The sequence below is a fragment of the Canis lupus genome, chromosome 22 (genome assembly GCF_003254725.2).
Source record: "Canis lupus dingo isolate Sandy chromosome 22, ASM325472v2, whole genome shotgun sequence".
Lineage (NCBI taxonomy): Eukaryota > Metazoa > Chordata > Mammalia > Carnivora > Canidae > Canis > Canis lupus.
In genome coordinates this window covers 40,469,590-40,486,954 of record NC_064264.1, presented here as the reverse complement: position 1 = coordinate 40,486,954, position 17,365 = coordinate 40,469,590, and the positions used below count along the sequence as shown (strand labels likewise).

The window sequence follows — 17,365 nt, the reverse complement described above, 5'->3', positions numbered from 1 at the left end:
ATATTCCCAAAAGGAAGAAATTTTATTATGAGCTAAATGGGTCCTATATTCTTGAGCATTTGCTTATATTCCCTTAATCACATTTTTCTAACAGATAAACATGTAATGATTTTTGTTTGTATGCATTTTTATCAACATTCCCTTCCTTGAGTAGATTTGAAGGAGAAAACAATGCTTATTTTTACTTTAAGCTGCTGTCATATGAATTGTTAGGATCATTTTTTCTTGTAGAAATGTGTTTATTAGTTTTGGGCAGGTGGGTTATAGTAAAATGCTTTAGAAGGTATGAGAACATACCAGGAGTCTGTATTGTTAAATAAAAATCAAGTATTCTTGAATTATTGACAAATTCTTAGATATTAATTTAGAAAAGGTACATCACTAGACCAAAACAAATAAACTGAAGAGTTACAGAATAAAAATGAAATTGCAAATTCCCCTCTTTTCCAGCTGAAACCATGAAGGGTGCAGAAGAGAAGAAAAAGAAGGTTCCTGCTGTGACAGAAACCCTTAAGAAAGAGCGAAGGAATTTTGCAGAGTTGAAGATCAAAAAAATTTGCCCAAAAGATGCTTCGAAAGGCAAGGAGGAAGCTTATCTATGAAAAAGCTAAGCATTACCACAAGGAGCACAGGCAGATGTACAGAACTGAGAGTTGAATGGTGAGGATGTTGAGAAAAGCTAGCAACTTCTACATGCCCGCAGAACTCGAATTGGCATTTGGATCGGAAGTATCAATGGTGTGAACCCAAAGGTTCGAAAGGTGTTGCGGCTTCTGTGCCTTTGCCAGATCTTCAGTGGCACCTTTGTTAAGCTCAACAAGGCTTCAGTTAACATGCTAAGGATTGTGGAACCATATATACAGCATGGGGGGGCCCAAACCTGAAGTCAGTGAATGAATTGATCTACAAGCATGGATATGACAAGATCAACAAGAAGCGAATTGCCCTGACAGATAACACATTGATTGCCAGATCTCTTGGTAAATATAGCATCATCTGCATAGAGGATCTGATTTGCAAGATCTATACCATTGGAAAATGTTTCAAAGAAGCGAACAACTTTTTATGGCCCTTCAAATTATCTTCTCCATGCGGCAGAATGAAGAAAAAGACCACTCATTTTGTAGAAGGTGGAGATGCTGGCAACAGGGAAGACCAGATCAACAGGCTTATTAGAAGGATGAACTAACGTATCTACCATGATTATTTTTATAATCTGGTCAGTTAATAAATGACTGCTTTCAAATGGAAAAAAAAAAAGAGATTGCAAATTCCTGTTTTTTCCAATGAAAATACTGTTCTACATCATTTTTGTTGCTGCTAATTTTTAGTATTAAGTTTTAAGAGGCAGGAATGCTTTTACAAGAACTTCCATGTAGAAATTATTTCAAGTAAGTGTTATTCTTCTATGACATAAGTTAGTCTATTGCAGGAAATAATAGTGACATTCAAATACTAAGTTTGTCTCCAATAGAAACATTAAAACCATTATATTTTCCTTACAAAGTCAACTTTGATTAAGTCACTTTAATGACAAATCTAAGCCATGACTGCTGGGTTCTGGGAACAAATTTTAATCGGATTTTAAAAAAGAGCTATCTTGTTATATGTAGAAAATGAATTAAATAAATTTGGTACCTACATCCATTTTAGGAAGTAGATCTCCATTAAAAACACAATAGAAAATATAATTGAGAGTGCTGTTCTTTGTGATAGATACTTTTAATGTCCAAATTCCTATTAATGATAGCACTTAACTATGATACTGCACTGAAGACAATACAAAAGGTAAGTTGTTTGCTTGAGAGACCAATGCCTATTTTGCCATGAGTTGCCAATGATACATTATATGACCTTAGATAAAAACATACTGTATTTCTTTTGAAGAATGAAAGAATTATATGTTGCAGGTTAAAAAGTTGCATGTTATTTTAAAAGTATACAGCAGCACTCCTGTTGTTTTTTTAAGGGTCACATTACTGGTACTAATATTGTAAATTAGCTTCAGAGTCTCAAGAATTTGAGGGACCCCCGGGTGGCTCAGTGGTTGGGCATCTGCCTTTGCCTCAGGGTGTGATCTCAGTGTTCCGGGGTCAAATCCCACATCGGGCTCCCTGCGAGGAGCCTGTTTCTCCCTCTGCCTATGTCTCTGCCTTCTCTCTGTGTCTCTCATGAATAAATAAAATATTTAAAAAAAAAAGAATTTGAGAAAACAAGAAACTTTGTGCACTGTAGGTAGCAGAGGAAACTATTTGCTATTTTATGGAAAATAGGCAGTAGTTAGTGGAAATAAATATGTGTATGACCTATAGACCAAACATTCCACTCCTGTGTATATCTGAAAAAAATTCACAAACATTTATAGGATTACATAGTCTAGGATGTTCATTATGTGTTGTTTTTTTTAAGATTTTATTTATTTATTTGAGAGAGAGTGAGAGAGAATGAATGAGAGAGGGGCAAAAAGAGGGGGAAGGAGAAGCAGACTCCCCACTGAGCAGGAAGCCCGATGTGGGGCTTGATATCAAGATCCTGAGATCATGACCCAAACCAAAGTCAGATGCTTAACCCACACTCAAGTGTCCTGATCATGTGTAGTTCTTAATGTGGGAAGGAATGTAACCAACGGGTGTCATCATGAAAGAACTAGTGAGTGAAATATGTGATGGATTCAGAGACACTATGCTAAGAACTCAGGAGCATTCTCAATGCTGAAACTGAGCATTCTTAATTTAACTCTGAAAATTTATGGTAGTTTATTTCATTAACAACATCACAGCAGGGCAGCCTGTGTGGCTCAGCAGTTTAGTGCCACCTTCAGCCAAGGTTATGATCCTGGAGACCCAGGATCAAGTCCCACGTCAGGCTCCCTGCAGCATGGAGCCTGCTTCTCTCTCTGCCTGTGTCTCTACCTCTCTCTCTCTCTCTCTCTGTGTGTGTGTCTCTCATAATAAATAAATAAAATATTTAGAAAAAAAAACATCATAGGAATGGAGATTAAAATATTCATATTTAGAGGCACCTGGGTAGCATAGTCAGTTAAGCGGGAGACTCTTGGTTTCAGCTCAGGACTGTGAGATTAAGCCCTACCTTGGGCTCTGCACTCAGTGTGGCATCTGCTTAAGACTCTCTCCCTCTCCCTGTGCCACTCCACCCCATGCTCATGCACGTGTGCTGTCTCTCCAGAATAAATAAATAAATATCTAAAAAATATTCATATTTAGGGTGCCTGGGTGGCTCGGGTGGTTGGGCATCTGCCTTCAGCTCAGGTCATGATCTCTGGGTCCTGGGATCTAATCCTACATGGAGCTCTCTGCTCACCAGGGGATCTGCTTCTCCCTTTCATTCTCCCTCTGTGCTCTCTTTTATCAAAAAAAAAAAAAAAAAACAAAACAAAAAAAAAACATACTTAGAATAATGATTTCTTTTTTAAGTGAGTTATCTCTAAGTACAAAGAAAATTTATGTATATACTAGTAGGCATATGACCATTTCTCATCCCATTTGAAGCTGTTGCATTCAAGGTATCTAAAACTAAACTTAGACCAATAACACCTGTAATTTCACTGAAACTGGAAGTCAAAACTCTTTGCATCTGTAGTATCTGTGACTTCTCTTAAAAATAGTATGAGAGACTGACTAATCTTCATATTATTGTTCTACACAATGGGTCATTGCATTAATCTATTTCTTAATATAATTTATATTATAATTTAAGTATGAAAAATGAAAAATTACAAATATGTAAAAATTACTGTATAAATACGTACTTTACAAATATGTAGAATAAATTTTATGTTTACATACGACTGGCACAAATATCAATAATAGTCCTGAATGTTGTAAAGTTTATTTCGCAAGAATATAGAAGAGTGGCAGAAATCAGTCCGCATATGGCAGGCATACGTGCTTCTGCAAGAAAGTAACACAGAATAATTGAAGGATAATCAAAATTTTATCAAAAATATATTATTCTACCAGTTTCCTAAAGGAACAGAAATGTGTAGAAGATAAATTCTTTAACAAAATCGAAAAGAAGATCAAGTTGCCTTAGGTTTTTCTATTACTAAAGACAAAGGTCTAAGTCCTTAAGGACATCACTGACACCTAGTCAACTAAATGCAGTATGTCCAACCCTTTCATGGAGATTTTTTGTGTCTTAGGACTGTTTAAGCCATTGTTTGTCCATGTCTTTAATAAGGGACATTTGTTTTAGCTTTATTCACAAGTCACTAAGTGACTGTCAACAGGACTTTACCTGGAATGGGCTGCAGATCTATTTTATTGGCTCTTAGATCTGCTGTGAATTGAGTTTACAGTGTCTATTAACTTATTTAACAAGAATGTCCAAATGCAAAATACATGTACTTTATATGATCCACAAATATCATTTCATATGCCATATATAAACTCAAAGATAAATAGATTTTTTGCACAATAACAAACCAAGGGGGACACCTGGGTGGCATAGTGGTTGTGCGCCTGCCTTCAGCTCAGGTTGTGATCCCAGGACCCTGGGATTGAGTCTCACATCAGGCTCCCTGCAGGGAGCCTGCTTCTCCCTCTACCTATGTCTTTGCTTCTCTCTGTGACTCTAATGAATAAATAAAATCTTTAAAAAAATAATAAATCAAGGTCATTTTATTATTACTACCATGTCTAAAGTTACATTTTCAATCATTTAAATTAGGTTAAACAGGAAAGTAGTGTTAACAACTGTGTTGGGAGAAACCAAAATCTGCAAGCACATGATTTAAATAATAATTGATGAAGTGGTAAAATGAAATTTTAATATCATATGTAATCATAAGTTATATTTAAAACACTGTGTTTAATAATGACATATATTTAAAAACTAGACTGTTGATATCACCAAAAAAAGGAATAAGGTATTAAAAACTCCATATTCACGGGACACTTGGGTGGCTCAGCAGTTGGGCATCTGCGTCCTGCTTGGGGCGTGGTTCTGAAGTCCCAGAATCGAGTCCCGCATCAGGTTCCCTGAGTGGGGCCTGCTTCTCCTTCTTCCTGTGTCTCTGCCTCTCTCTCGCTTTCTTTGCGTCTCTCATGAATAAATAAATAAAAATCTTTAAAAAAAATAATAAAAAAACTCCATATTCAATGTTTATTATAGTCACATATATATATATGCCATAAAATGTGGTATACTGAGGAAACTATAAAGCTCAATTTTTAGACAGTTTTAAACTCTATGGCCTTAATAAATTAATATGATTGTTGACAATTTAAAGACAACTAAAATAATTTAAAGACAATTTAAAGAATGCACAAGTAGTTTTCTCTCAAGTGACAGCAACAGGGCGAAGTACATAATATATTTGCATTAAATATTCTTGTGAAAATATCACTTAAAACTTACTCTATTTCCTTTGTCAGGGTATGTAATGGAGTATTTGTTATTCTGTTATGCAGTAAATGAACATACCAGAGACCACAGAATAGGAAAATAATCTTTGCTAGTAGTTATTTATTTATTTATAGAGCTTCTTCCCAGCTACCTATTTGATAGCACTCCAAGTATATCTCAACAAAATATTAATTTTGTAATGCTCCTCATAAAGTCATAATATCTTCCTAAGACAACTAAAACCCTATACTTTTCCAGAATTTCCTACCTCAGGCAAGTATGTACTATCAGATTCTCCATAAATAATCCATTACAAATTATTACCAAAGTCATTTACTAAATATTACTTTAATGCACCCTTTCATCCTTTCTTTGCACATATATCAACGATTTTTTTATCTGAATTTTTATTTTCTCTTGCCTAAACTAATGCAATAGCTTCCTGATCAAACTCCGAACCTTTTTGGTCCTCTCCAACCTATACTCAGTAATTAAAACAGAATCATATTATCCTATTCAATGTCTCCAAACTAAGAAGTTCTAAGCAACACATGAAATTCTGTATTTTTCTATGGTATTTGAAATACGCTACAACTTTATAAAAATAATACAATAAAATTATTAGAGGATAATAGAAATGACTTTAAGATAAAATGTAAAATATTAGAGTAATCTAAGCTAGAACTGAGAAATACTTGGCACTCAAGTTTTGAACTAAATAGCTTCTGCTGTTTTGTAAGTTTCTGTGATAACACAATCTATAAATACTTGAAAGGACTGATAATGAAAATGTAGTCCTCTAGATAAAATAAGAGGTTAATTTTAAATAGAAATTATTTACAATAACAGGCTACAGTAAATATTTCCTATGAAACATTTTAAATATTTCTCAAATTGCAGTCATATGATATGCTTTCATCTATTATTATAAATGCTGGTTATACATTGACATTCATTGTAATGTCATCCTTCCATTTCTACTTTAATAATTTTCAGCACAGCCCGGGTGGCTCAGCAGTTTAGCGCCGCCTTCCGCCCAGGGCGTGATCCTGGAGACCCGGGATCAAGACCCGCGTCAGGCTCCCTGTGTGGAGCCGCTTCTCCCTTGCCTGTGTCTCTGCCTCTCTCTCTTTCTCTGTGTCTCTCATGAATAAATAAATAAAATCTTTAAATAATCGTAATCATAATCATATTCAGCCTAAAAACAATGAAACAAAGCAATGCCATGGGTCATTACTAAAAGAGTGGTGCATAATCAATACGTAAAATATCGTTCATTATTGTAAATCCGTCTTCCTGATTTTGGCAGATTTGAGAGATTGGAAATGCAGTATGTTGAGAAATAGTAATAATAAAGATATCCATGCCCTAATCCCTGGAACTTGTGGATGTTATCTTAGATAGCATAGTAGAATTTTGCAGATATGATTAAGATGAAGATCTTGAGATGGGGAGAGTGTCTTGGATTATCTGAGTAGTCCCTAAATGCAACCACATGTATTCTTGTAAGAGGGAGCCAGATGGACATGATCTCACACATACAGAAAGTGTCTGTCACTGAGAAAGAGATATGTGATGAAGAGTGATAGAAGCCCCCACAAGCTGGAAGAAAGGAGAAAAGGACTCTCCACCAGAGCCCTGCTGACATCTAAAATCAGCCCAGTGAAACTGAATTTGGACTTCTGGCCTCTAAAACTGAGAGAGAGGATACATTTGTTGTTTTAAGCCAACATGTTTGTGGTAATTTATTACAGCACATACAGTAAAGAAACACATGTGATAAGCCAAAGTAAATTGTTGATATCTTATTAGTTGATTTTCTTAACTTTTTTTTTTTAGCTTTTCAGTAATATCCATATGACTTCAAATCACACTTCTCATTTATTACTTAATCTACTTCCATTTTTTTTAAAGATTTTATTTATTTATTCATGAGACACACACACACACACAGAGGCAGAGACACAGGCAGAGGGAGAAGCAGGCTCCATGCTGCAGCGAGCCTTACATGGGACTCGATCCCGGGTTTCCAGGATCAGGCTGGGCTGACGGCGATGCTAAACCACTGAGCCACCCGGGCTGCCCACATCTTTTCATTATATGATAACAATATATACATTTGAATGCAAAGCAAATATCAAACATTTGGTGTGTGAATGTATTATGTTTCAATTATTCCCCCAAATTGAAAGCTAATAATTGAAGTTGTATTTTACAGATTGCTATTGTGGTTAGAATATTATAGTTAGGGGGATCCCTGGGTGGCACAGCGGTTTGGCGCCTGCCTTTGGTCCAGGGCGTGATCCTGGAGACCCGGGATCGAATCCCACGTCGGGCTCCCGGTGCCTGGAGCCTGCTTCTCCCTCTGCCTGTGTCTCTGCCTCTCTCTCTCTCTGTGTGACTATCATAAATAAATTTAAAAAAAAAAAAGAATATATATAGTTAGGGATCCCTGGGAGGCTCAGCAGTTTAGCACCGCCTTCCTCCCAGGGTGTGATCCTGGATCACCCGGGATCGAGACCCGCATCAGGCTCCCTGTGTGGAGCCTGCTTCTCCCTCTGCCTGTGTCTCTGCATCTCTCTCTCTCTCTCTCTTTCTGTGCCTCTCATGAATAAATAAAATATTGAGAAAAATAAGTATTTTCAGGTTCTCTTTCTAGTAATTACAAGCTAGGCTTTTTCAAGTCAGCTTTCCTGCTGGTATTAACCATAAGACCAGAGCGATTTTTGTCTATTTGAAAGCATCACGGTGCTAATAATGTAATCAAAATTTATAAGGAAGAAAGAAAGAAGAAAGAAAGAAAAGAAAGAAAGAAAGAAAGAAAGAAAGAAAGAAAGAAAGAAAGAGAAAGAAAGAAAGAAAAGAGAAACCAAAAGAGGTGACCAAGACATTTGGTGCTATATTTCTCCTTGGGTTATATGATGATCCTCAGGCTTGAAAAGAACAGAAGCCAAGCAGGGTTTTTGTTTTTTTGTTGTTTTGTTTTGATTTGGTTTGTTTTTTCCAAGAATGAAAGAACTGACAATAAACGTGGATTTCAAGATTGCTTACCTTGAGAAGGCCCTAGTGAATACTCCATGCATTCAGGATTACACCTTTAGAAGAATATTAGCAAACTATATCACTACTGAAGCTCAGTGATGGATTGTTCTTTCTTTCTTTCTTTCTTTCTTTCTTTCTTTCTTTCTTTCTTTCTTTCTTCTTTCTTTCTTTCTTTCTTTCTTTCTTTCTTTCCTTTTTTTTAAAGATTTTATTTATTTATTCATGAGAGACAGAGAGAGAGAGAGAGAGAGAGAGAGGCAGAGACACAGGCAGAGGGAGAAGCAGGCTCCACGCAGGGAGCCTGATGCCGGACTCGATCCCGCGACTCCAGAATCACGCCCTGGGCTAAAGGCAGGCACTAAACTGCTGGGCCACCCAGGGATCCCCTGTTTCTTTCTTTCTTTTCTTTCTTTCTTTCTTTCTTTCTTTCTTTCTTTCTTTCTTTCTTTCTTTCTTTCTCTTTCTTTTTTCTCTTTCTTTCTTTCTTTCTTCTTTCTTTCTTTCTTTCTTTCTTTCTTTCTTTCTTTCTTTCTTTTTCTTTCTTTCTTTCTTTCTGAATTTATTTATTTATTTATTTACGAAAGAGTGAGCAAAAAATACAAGTAGAGACAGCACCATGGGCAATGGGAGAAGTAAACTCCCCAGTGAGCAGGGAGCCTGATGTGGGGCTCCATCCCCTGGGATCATGACCTGAGCTGAAGGCAGGTCCTTAACCGACTGAGCCACCCAAGTGCCCCAGTGCTGGATCATTCTAATCTTGGAATTGATCAAGATGATCCAGTTTACTAGTGTGCCTGATCCACTGCCTGCCACAAAGACCTGTAAACTGTCCAAGCCAGAAAATAACATCATTCAATAATCACACACATTATCTACAGATTGTTTTTATATGCAATATTTAACATTGTCTCAATAATCAAGAAATAGAAGTGCCTCAAACTAGTAATAGACACTTAAAAGTATCTTAAAGCTAATATTACATTTAAACAAAAGACAGGATGCTTTCCTAAAATCAGGAAACTTTCATGGTCATTTTTATTAAACATTGTGCAGAGTCCTTAACCAGTGCAATAAAGCAAGAAACAACACATACAATCTATTCAGATTGATAAGAAAGGTAAAAATCTATTAGATAAGAATCCAATCTATTCTAAGACATTCCATAATTTTCTACTCAGAAGTCCTAAGGAATTTATAAAAATGCTGTTAGCAGACACATGAAAAAATGCTCAACATCACTCAGCATCAGGAGAATACAAATCAAAACCACAATGAGATATCACTTCACATCAGTCAGAATGGCTAAAATGAACAACTTAGGAAACAACAGATGTTGGCAAGTATGTGGAAAAAAGAGAATCCTCATACCCTGTTGGTGGGAATGCAAACTGGTGCAGCCACTCTGGAAAATAGTATTGAGTTTCCTCAAAAAGTTAAAAATAGAGCTACCCTACAACCCAGCAATTGCACTACTAAGTATTTATCCAAAAGGCACAAATGATTCAAAGGGGCAACTGCACCCCAATGTTTATAGCAGCAATGTCCACAATAGCCAAACTATGGAAAGAGCCCAAATGTCTATCAACAGATGAATGGGTAAAGAAGAGCTTCTATGTGTGTGTGTGTGTGTGTGTGTGTGTGTGTGTGTGTGTGTCTGGTGTGTGTGTCTGGTGTGTGTGTCTGTGTGTGTGTGTGTATATATATATAGCCATCAAAAAGAATGAAATCTTGCCATTTGCAACAACATGGATGGAAATAGATGGTATTATGCTAAATGAAATAGGCCAGTCAAAGAAAGACAAATACCATATGATTTTACTCATATGTGGAATTTAAGAAATAATGGAGGAACATAGGGGAAAGGAAAGAAAAATAAAGTAAGTCAAAAACAAAGAGGGAGACAAACCATAAGAGACTCTTATCTATAGGAACAAACTGAGGGTCATTGGAGGGAAGGTGGGTGTGGGCATGGGGTAACTGGGTGATGGGCATTAAGGAGGGCACTTGAAATCATGAGCACAAAGTGTTGCATATAACTAATGAATCACTAAATTCTACCTCTGAAACTCTTAATACACTGTATTTCAATTTAGAAAATAAAATTTAAAAAGGCCACTAAAACTAAGAAGTACATTTCTTAAAGTAGCAGAGCACAAGGTCAATAAGTGAAGTCAGTTGTCTTTTTATAAATTAGGAAGAAACAATTGGAAATTAAAATAAAAATATAAAATTTACTACAGCATAAAAACATGAAATGTTGAGGGAATCAAATACAATATTTGTAAGATTTGTAGAACAAAAACTACTATACGTGAAATTGCTAAAAAGAGTAAAGACCTAAATACATGGAGAAATATATGCAGAGATCAAAATATTTAATATATAAATATAAGGTCTCTCCAAACTAATCTATAGACTCAACACAATGCCAATCCAAGCCCAACATACACTTTTTGGAGACACTGAAAAATTGGCTCCAAAATTTATGTGAGAAAGCAAAGGACCTACCTAAATAGCCACAGCAATTGAAAAAATAATACATTTGAAAGACTAACCCTATTTCATTCAATTATACCATATACAGCAAGCAAGAGAGCTTGCATTGGCATAACTACAGACCTAACAATGGAAGATAATAGACAATAATAGAGAGTCCTATATATAATGGTCAATTAATGTGCCATATAGCTGACAAGATAAAGTTCATGCAGAAATGACATTTCAACAAATGGTTTTTATATAGCAGCTTTATTCATAATCATCCCAAACTAGAACCAACTCAAATGTCTATCAACAGGAGAGTGGAGGAACAGTTTGTAGTAAATCAAAAATATGGGAGTATTTTTCATCAATAAGAGAATGAATTGCTAATTAATGTAAGAACAGGAATAAATATTATTGTAAGCACTGCATTAAGTGGAAAAGGCTAGAGGAGAAAAAGGCAACATAAAGTATAATTTCAAATATAGACATTTTTAAAAAGGGAAATTATAGGGAAGGAGATCAAGGCTAGGATGCTGGGGGATACTCAGAGCAAAGAGACATTAGGGAACTTCCAGCCGGAATGACAATACTCTATATTGTGACTGGTGATAGTTACATGATAATTCATATTTGTTGAACTCATCAAACTCTACATTTACCAGGTTTCATGTTAGTGTACGTAATTTATATCTCAATAAATATCTCTTAAATATATAAAGAAGATATTGCTAGGGAAATTAAAAGGTATGTCAAAACTTAGAAGAAAATGGTAAAGAAGAAGCAAAATTTCACCATTTGCAGATGACATGATACTATATACATAAAAACCCTAAAGACTCCACCAAAAAACTACTAGAACTGATGCATAAGTTCAATAAGAATTTATTCAAGATACAAAATCAGTGTACAGAAATCTACTGCATGTTTACACTAATAATGAAGCAGCAGAAAGAGAAATTAGGAAAACTATTCCATTTACAATTGTACCAAAAATAATAAAATATTTACAAATATACTTATCCCAAAAGGTGAAAGACCTGTATTCTGAAAACTGTAAAACATTTATGTAAGAAATTAAAGACGTTACAAAGAAGTGGAAAGATACGCCATGCTCATAGATTGGAAGAACAAATATTGTTAAAGTGTCTGTATTATCCGAAGAAATCTACACATTTAATGCAATCCCTATTAAAATATCAGCAACATTTTTCACAGAACTAGAACCAACAATTCTAAAACTTGTATGGAATGATTGAAGACCCCAGTCACAGAATTCTTGAAAAAGAACAAAGCTAGAGCAATCACAATCTGGGACTTCAAGTTATATCACAAAGTTGTAGTAATCAAAACAGTATGGTAATGGCACAAAAATAGGCATATAGAGCAATACAACAGAAAACCCAGAAATAAATTCACAGCTGTATGGTCAATTAATCTTCAACAAAGCAGGAAAAAGTATTGAATGGGGAAAAATCTCTTCAACAAATTGTGTTAGGAAAACTGGACTGCTATACGCAAAAGTAAAAAACACACACAACCATTTTCTTACACCATACACAAACATAAATTCAAAATGGATTAAAGACCTAAATATGAAACTCAAAACCATAATAATCCTAGAAGAGAACAAGGCAGTAACTTCTTTGAGATTAGCCCAATCTTTTTTCTAGATGTGTCTTCTGAGGCAAGGGGAACAAAAGCAAAAATAAACTGTTGGGACTATATCAAAATAAAGAGCATCTGCACAGCAAAGGAACAATCAACAAAACTAAAAGGCAACCCGTGGAATGGGATGTAGTAAGCTTAAAGTGTTCTAGGTTTGGCCAATATTGACCTTACTTTAGTATACTAGCTAAATATTTTGTTTGGTTCCACACACAGTGGCTATTACAAAACTATTTAAATATTCATTAGAAATAATATTTTTTACCTATTTTTATAATAACATTTGAAGTAGAGCTTATCATTCCCATTAAGGAAGATACTTTGCTTTATGAAATAATCCCTGATAGTGGTTTGTTTTTTTTTTTTTTTAGATTTTATTTATTTATTCATGAGAGACACAGAGAGGGAGAGAGGGGAGAGAGAGAGCGAGAGGGAGAGAGAGAGAAAGAGAGAGAGAGAGAGGCAGAGACATAGGCAGAGGGAGAAGCAGGCTCCATGCAGGATGCCCGATGTGGGACTCTATCCGCGGTCTCCAGGATCACGCCCTTGGTCGAAGTCGGCAGCGCTTAACCGGTGAGCCACCCAGGCTTCCCTAGAGATAATATTTTGTTGGAGAACTTCTTTTTTTTCTTCAACTTGTCTTTATAAATGGCATTGAACTCACACTTATCATGGGTTTAGCTTTATGCTAGTCATTGTGATTAAAATATTACATGATATTCCCTGCTCTCAAAAAATTTACAGAAGATTAAAGCCACAAACTGCAAGAGCATTGTCAGGGAAAACACACTATAATAGGTATATTATTGGGAATAAGGGTAAACAGAGAAGGAAAAGACAACATAATGTGTGTATTGGTATCTCAATGGCTCTTGAGGATGAGAGGAATTTGCACTAGAAATAAAAGAATGAAAGAGAGTTATTGGCAAAAAAAAGCAGCACATGTAATCACCAGAAGGGAAGATAAAGAATGGCACATTTGGAGAGTAGTAAGAAAGTCACTATAAATTTAACACAAAGTAATAGTGGCCTATAAAAGACTATAAGAATAAACATGGGTAAGTTTATAAAGGAATGCGTATATATATGGCATACTAAAATGTTTGGACTTTTTCCTGCGGGTAATGGAAGCTCTTAAATACTATTAGGCAGACAAGTAGAATGGAGATATTTGCATTTTAGAACCATTTTTATGTCTTCACTAAGAAGTATATGTATTATGGTACAAAAGAAAAGCAGTAGTAAAAAGAATCTGGAGTGGTTGTGGGAATCCAAGTCAAAAGTGGTAATGGTGATACACACTAATAAGTGGCATGTGGTATGTAGAAAAGTGAAGGCACTTAACGGATAATTAGCAGATAGAATCAGTGGAATTTGGTAACTGTTGGGCTGTTTATGTGATGATAGAGGGAGTTATGAGGAGTGAGGCTTAGGTTTCCAGCTTGTGTAACTATGGATGGAGATGGGGAGCACAAGAAAGTAAAAAGTAGAGAAGTAAGATCAATCTGAAACTTGTTAAGTTGGATGTTCTTGGGAACTGCTCAAGCATATTTCCTGAGTGGGCAGTTTATAGCTTTACACAAAGAAATATATTGACTGTGGATAAATATAAGAGAACAATCAATGTATAGAATGTAACTGCAGAAAGGCATAAGACCATCACCCAGAAATGATGCTCAGATTGAGAAGCAGTGTAAAGCTTAAAAACAGGTAAATTTGCAGAAAATTGCCCAGAAGAGAAAAAAATTGTGATGTATTAACAATATTAATGTAGACAATAACAATAACTAGAGGGATGAAATTTATCTATTAGATTTGAATTTTTAAGTAACTTTTTTGTAATTTGATAATTATGTCAACATCAGTTTCAGCAAAATCATTCTGATAGAAATCAGCCTGTGATATAACAAGAAATAACTGAGAAGGAAGGCATTTGAAGGTAGATTACAGATTTCACTGATCCAAAGCTTGCTAAATAGGGAAGGAAATAGATAACACCAAGTAGAGATGTCAGAGGCCAAAATTTTTTCTAACATATAAGATGACAACTCGTGTTAACTTCACATGTAAAAATAAAGTAGAATGCTCAATGGATGAGTGGGACTTCCAGAAAGTTAGGGCATCTTTTCCCTAAAAAAGCAATGGTAAATTGGAGAAAACTTTCAAAACAACCATCTCTGGAACCTACTAATTAAACACAAGTGTGCAACATACAACAAATTGAGTGACATTTATTTAAGAAATCCTGGAAACTTCCAGTTTCTAGTTATGCATGTAAGGATCTTCAAAGTCACCACTCTGTTCCAACAACAAGAAAAAAGCTGAACAGATTCAAAAATCAACAACTCTTTTTGGGCTTTTGAGGGAGGGAAGGAGAGTGGACAAACCACTGTTCCCACAATGGAGAGACAGGCAAATACAGGAAGTAATGGTCTAGAGCATTTCATGAATGGATGCTAAGAATGTTAGTCCTATAGAATAATGCATTTATAACACTAAAATAGGTTGAATTTATTGACTTGGATATACTTAATGATTTGGGATTTAAAAAGCTTGTCTGTATAGTTGGAGGTGACTCAAGAGTTTGAAATACTGACTAAAACTTGATCTTCAATGGTCTTGGCTCAGATTCAATTGGGTTGAGATACTAAAAATGTCCTAGAATAATGAAGAGAAAAAAAATCCCAAAGGTTTAGAGATATGGGATGCTGGAGTGTATTTATCATGTGCTACTGGCAATTCCACCTGCTTGATATATTCTCCAGCATGTCACTAAAACTTAAGATGCACTAATGAGGGCTGTAACATCTTCTCCATTAAGTCTATTGTGGCTGGTTTGTAGACCATAAATGATGACAAGAAATGGCATCACTGAAATGAGTGAGATGGTTTCCATGAATATAATTATATCAGGAGCAACAGATAAAATATTAGTACTTAATAACTAGAGACAAAGTAAGCATAAACACCATAATAGGCAGCACAATTAAGTAGTACTCAAAATACTTTGTCTGACATCATTTTTTTGCAGTGGCCAATTAATGATAGATTACTGGCAATAAAATATGAGATTAATATACTATTATTACTTGATATATATGATAGAAAAAATCTTTTAGTTGAGAGATGTATTTGTATTGTCACAACAGAAAGTAATAAAACTAAAGATATGTCTAGACTATTCAAAGTTCTGTAATCTTGAGTCAGTAAAAGGCTAAATTTTTTTTATGGAAAGACCCTACAACATTGAGAAATGCTAACTCCAATTATGCTTCCAAGGCTATCTATAAAGGAACTGAGACCATTTATAAAGATGACAGGATACTGGGAAATGGGAATTACTCAGGACTTTTGAGGATATATAGGTATTAACTATAATATAATGCAATTTTCTGAAGACCAAAAACAACACGCTGTCTATGGTAGTGTGAAGATAAAAATAAATTTTGACACAAGACCATGTCAGTGGGATAGTGGGTTAGCAGGGGCTCAATTTTGGCAGGTATGCCTTATGTTTTCTTTTCCATAATCATAATAGGCATAATCTGAAATCCCAACATTAGAATCCAGGTTTACAGATTGAAAGACACTTGATTTACTATACATTCTGCCCAAACTCAATTTACACCTACTGTCCAAATGTGATTATTGCACCCCTTTTTACTTAGAAAAGTGTCCAGGAGTGCACGGTATATTAAGATGTTCATCCTAGCTTTTATATTATGAATAGTACTATAAATTACTCTTATCAGGATAATGAACCAAATAAAGTTTATATCTTAGGGAACTGCAAATATCTTAGGGAACTGCAAGCGGGGGGAGCGGGGTGGTGAACGGGGCAGGGATGAGGCCCGAGGTGGGGGTGTTGGTGGCCAGGACAATGGGCTGGAGGGTCTGGGCAACGAAAACTGAGACATGTACATGGAGTCTGAGGGAGGTGATGGGTATCTTGCTCCGGGGAACGGGTATTTGATGGAGGCTGCACCAGAGTGAAGAGGGCCTCCCCCACTGGTTTATATGGACGTGTTCCTACCCACCCATTTGCTGTCATCCTCTCCCCCAATCTTCTTGGCCACCACCTAAGTTTGCCAGCCAAGGGTAGGAGTCTCCTTATTTGTTCTGGCCCCTTGGATTTAAAAATAAAATTAATTTCCTGTTTAAAAAAATATGCCACAATTAATGCCTTGGAAGATGGAGAGATGAAGATTCCCATCACACTACCATTTACTTGGCTGTATTTCTTTCTTTTTTTTTTAATTTATTTATTTATGACAGTCACACAGAGAGAGAGATAGAGAGAGGCAGAGACACAGGCAGAGGGAGAGGGAGAAGCAGGCTCCGTGCACCGGGAGCCCGACATGGGATTCGATCCCGGGTCTCCAGGATCGTGCCCTGGGCCAAAGGCAGGCGCCAAACCGCTGCGCCACCAAGGGATCCCACTTGGCTGTATTTCTTATGTAAAAGGCAGATGAAACCTAACACTAAATTATGGATTATAATCTTAATTGCATGGGTCCTACACTTCCAAATGCTTTCCCAGATATGTTATCTCACCTGGAACAAGTTTTACCCAGCACTTGGTTTACCCAGCACTTGCAGCTATTGATCTAGTTCCTCTCCTTTATATCAATTTACATCTATCACAATAAATTGTTTGTTATCGTCTAGATGGGATGACAGTATAATTTCATGGTCTTGCCTCAGAACCATGCCAACACTCATATTTCTGCCCATAATCTCTCCAGTACTATTTGATCTCTAATCTATGTATTAATGTGTCTCTAATAGCGTAAATAAAAACATACTT

At 35.9% G+C, this 17,365-nt stretch overlaps 1 pseudogene; it reads left to right on the top strand.

Moving 5' to 3' along the window:
- Positions 1 to 458: 458 nt before the first annotated feature.
- On the top strand, positions 459 to 1,232 carry LOC112656110 (60S ribosomal protein L7-like; annotated as a pseudogene).
- Positions 1,233 to 17,365: the final 16,133 nt, after the last annotated feature.